We start from the raw sequence: 4,480 nt of genomic DNA, 5'->3' as shown, positions 1-4,480 counted from the left end.
CGCAGCTCGGCCGCACGAGCGTTCAGCGCACGCGCACAGCTTGGGCACGCTGCGGCTGCACTAGGGGTGCGGCGGTGGAGAGTCCTCTGTCTGAACGGGTGTGGCGGCCCCTCTGAAGCGGCTTTTCACAGCAGCTGTAGTGGTCTCGAAGCAGCGTGGATGTCTTACTCATTTCCTTGAAAATTTCCTCAGACTTGCGGACCGAAGTATGGCGCCTTGGCGGTTCACAAGTGATTTTGTCTGGAAGTCGATTACTGAGAATTCGGGCCTTTCCAGCCACAGGGATCCGAGGAACCACTTTTTCTCCGTTAGGAGAGCCCCTGTTAGAGCCAGTCTCCCAATCGCTGCTCCTTGTTCCCAAGATGGCGCTACAGAACAGAGGAGTTGGAATTCAGCAGCTACATTTTGCCTCTCAACACACATGAAGACAGTGCTTGCTATGCAGATGGGTCTCCTACCTGTAAACGAAAAGGGGCGACTTTGTATGGAGACAAGCTCAGGGGAGCTACTTGGCAGGCCTGGTAAGCTCAGTGATGGAAAGTAACCACACTGATGGTCTGATCATAAATTCCTAATTGGGCAGGTCATGGTGGGTAGTTTGTTCCAGGCCTATAGTTTTCTTAGCGAAGGTCAAGCTTTACCTTAACTGAGACTTGTCCATTGTTCTTATGCATTTAGGTTAACATACTTTGGGGAAAGTTAGGGTAATTTTCTTTTTCAGACATCCCCCTCCCCCACGCACAACCTCCAGCACAGAGCACTAGACTACGAAGCTCATTGTTACCTTATTGCCAACATACCATCTCCACTGTAAATGGTAAATGTTAACTATCCTGTACCCACCAATGTAAAAGAAGTGTGTTTCTGTTTTGCTTGTCATCTAATCTTAGACATTTTCCTGCTTTGCTTACTCCTGCCTCCTTAATCTACCACCCATGTATTTCATGTAATCTTCCTTACATTTTCTCCTTTAATTAAAAATGTATAAAATAAGTTGCAAAGCTGCCTTGCTTCAGAACCTTTTCTCAACCTGTTGAGATCTTGCTTCTGGGCATGTCCTCAAAATTTTGGCTCAAATTCATATAAAAATTTTCCATAGATTCGGGTGTTTTTTCATTGACATACAAAGTGTCCTGAACCCCACTTCAGCTAGACTTGCTGCTCTTGAACCCATAGAAATTCAGGAGTAGCACTCCTGTTCTCAGGGTCACTGCAAGTCGGCAACCTGTTGCCTATTTCATTTCCTCAGGTGGTTTACGAGTGTGACCCTAATTCTTGACTGTGAGGTGGTGTTCACAAAATTTAATTCGTCAGTCTCCTGATTTCAGAGCCACACTGTGTTCTCTGAGATTAATTAATCCAGTTGACTATGGAGCACTAATGCACTGGAGGTAATTGATTTTTCTTTGTCCCATGGTTACAAAGTCTTTGGTTCTAGGGAGATCAGTGACAGATTGAGAGACAGGAATGATCATTTTAAATTAATTACTCACTCCCTGGGACAACATCTTGGCAAAGAAAGGATAGCATGCATGGAAGCAAAGATTTCTGCATCTGCGAGTTACATGAACCAATCTGGAAGTATGTAGAGTTGGTACCCAGAGTCAAAATACCAACAGTGTTTTTTTTAGATCCCATCTCTTTACAAAGGACAGTTCCTTCTTTGAAGGAATTTATAACCCTAGTAGATGAGAATAACATACAAATCAATGATACCAGATTCCTTATAATAAATGACAAGAAAAGAAATAACTTTAGAAAAGAAACAGACATTCAATATTATTCTCTGGTTCTATCTTTTGAGTTAGTATTTTGTATCGTAGCCTAAACAGAACTTACCATTTTATGCATTTTATTTCATATTTTATGAGTCATTCCAGATGGTAGAACCTTAGTTCTAAAGGAGCTCTTTAAGTGAAACCACCTTATTTTGTATTTTGAGGAAACAGGACCAGAGGATTTTGAGAATTGATGAAAGTTTTGATACAAGTCAGTGCAAGGGCTGGCCTCTTGATGTCTAGCCCAGAGCATTTCCCATTATGACATCATGCTCTTGTATAAGAGCCATTAGAGTTCCAAAGAGGGTGAGTTATTTTCAGTGTTTGTTTTTAGACCTGTGTAATGACACTGATCTGGTATCCAAAATGGGGACTCTTGTCTTTTAAAAAATCAGTTCCAGGGAAGGTGGTACTTAGAAATGAAAAATGGGAGGAAGAAATGGGTTGGACACTGCTGTAGGATGATTTTGTTGGTTTTATTGATTTGCTTGGAATTGGAATAGGATAGAATTGGAATTTGGTCAATTTCAAGTCATTGGATACTTAGTACTCACCAAGTGCCAAGTATTGTGTTAAGCATTTTGTGCAATGTACAGAGAGTTGGGTAAGATCCCTGTCCTCAAGGAACTTAGAGACTAGAATAAGATCAGTTCACAGGTAATTTTAAATACGAAGAAATGCACAGTACCTCAAACCAGGAAAGGCCTAGTTAAATGCTTGTTAGATGAAACTATGAGTTTCATCTAACAAGCATGAGAATGAAAGACATAGTCTGGAATTTCAGAGAACACAGAGGTTACCACCAGTTGTGAATGGGAGTGGGGCTTGTATAGATAAATCAGACCATAACCAATTATAGGTTGGAAAGATTACATGTTTGCAAGGGCCTAAGGAATTCCTTCTGCTCAGGAGAGCTTTGATTTAGTAACTGGAATGTGGAGAGTAAGATTGGTTCTTGCTTGTGCCAAAAGATGAATGACAGTTAATGCTTACTGCCCTCGTTTCTGTCTTTTCCATGGGTTAATGCCTGCCACCTACTCATTGAAAAAACTTTTGGAAATGTTATTTAACCAGTGCCCATAAAAGAAAGAAGTAAACAAAAGGACAAAAGTGTAAATGCATATTTTGTATTAATACTTAATAATCTTTATGCTTTAGATATTACTCTAATTACTGTCATATGGTCCCAAGGAGAGAAAGTTTCCTATAGAAAGGGTCTTGTACTATTCAGTGCCAAAGGGACTGAAAATTGCATACAGATTTTTCCACTCTAGACTGCTCCCCCAGTTCATTTCCATTGTGCACGGATTAGATCAGTTTATGGAGTATCTAGGGGCCTAAAGTAGTCTCAGATGGTATGTAAATAGCATACTATCAAAAATACCATACTTATAGGACAAGCACACAAGCATACTTATGAATACTAGCCATTGTTTTCCTAATTTGATAAGTGAAATCTGTAGCCCACTAGCCTATAAATCTCCAAGAGGCCAGGGCCACTTATACATTTTGTTTCCAACACACTTTTGCATGCTGTAATGCAATCTTAGATTATTTTAATAAGGCAGTACGATGGAGTGCTTAAGAGGGTTCATTGACTTTGGGTTCAAATACTGACTACAGCTTACTGACTATGGCAAATCAGTCAACTTCTCTAAGTTTATATGTCAAATGAGAATAATAGTTCCCCCTTCTTAGGGTTGTTCCAAGGATTAAAATAGACAATGCAAATAAAGTGCTTGACAGTTCTTGGCATATTAAAAGCACTCTATAGATTGCGGCAATTATTATATGAACATATTATACTAAATTGATTGTTACAAATTATTACCGGCATACCTCATTATATTGTACTTCACTTTATTGTATTTCCCAGATGCTGCATCTTTACCAACATTGAGGCAAGGCCCTACACCAGCAAAAAGATTGTGACTTGTTCTAGGCTCAGATAATGGTTAGCGATTTTTTTTTTTTTTAGCAGTAAAGTATCTTTTAATTAAGGTGTCCACATTGTTTTTTTAGACATAATGGTATTGCATACTTAATAGACTACAGAGTAGTAGATATAACTTATATACCCTTGGGAAACAACAACAACAAAAATCTTTGTGACTTGTTTTATTGCAATATTTGCTCGCTCTCTCTTTTTTTTTTTTTTTTAGAAGTTGTATCGTTTTTACATTGACTTTAGAGTGTTAAACTAAACTTGCATTGGTGGGAGAAGGCCTACTTGGTCTTGATGTATTATTCTTTTTATACACTATTATATTCAGTGGCTAAAATTTTGTTGAGAATTTAACAATTTAAAATCTAATTTAAAATCTTTGCATATGAAGGATGTTGTTTTGTAGTTTATTTTTCTTGTAATTTCTTTTCTAGTTTTAGTATCAGTAATTCTGGCCTCCTAACATGGAACTGCCTTTCTCTTCAATTTTCTGAGAGTTTGTGTAGAATTGGCATTTCTTAATTTCTAAACATGGGGGTTTTAAATTGTAGTTTAGTTATTGATTTCTGCCTTAATTACATAATTTCTAGTTTACTGATTTTTTTTGCTTGCTTATTCTTTCAGTTATGAAGAGTGATGTTAATATCTCCCAAATGATTATAGATTTGTCTATTTCTACTCTAATTTTATTATTTTTTTCTTTATAGTTACACCAGCTTTCTTTTGATTAGGGTTTGCCTAGTATATATTTTTCTCT

General features: G+C 38.0%; 1 long non-coding RNA gene across 12 annotated transcripts in view; it reads left to right on the top strand.

Annotated features, from left to right (window-relative positions):
- Positions 1-161: 161 nt before the first annotated feature.
- LOC107195780 overlaps positions 162-4,480 on the top strand; it is a 30,266-nt gene continuing 25,947 nt past the window's right edge. For 11 of the 12 annotated variants that reach the window (XR_003046669.1, XR_003046668.1, XR_003046667.1 and 8 more), the window contains exon 1: positions 162-521. This is a non-coding gene — a long non-coding RNA (uncharacterized LOC107195780). Of the gene's footprint in view, positions 818-4,480 lie in introns of all 12 variants that reach the window. The other variant, XR_003046673.1, reaches the window with a different exon arrangement.

Source organism: Pteropus alecto, unplaced genomic scaffold (genome assembly GCF_000325575.1).
Source record: "Pteropus alecto unplaced genomic scaffold, ASM32557v1 scaffold20, whole genome shotgun sequence".
NCBI lineage: Eukaryota > Metazoa > Chordata > Mammalia > Chiroptera > Pteropodidae > Pteropus > Pteropus alecto.
Note: the sequence above shows the minus strand (reverse complement) of the source record. Positions and strands in the feature narration are given on the sequence as shown.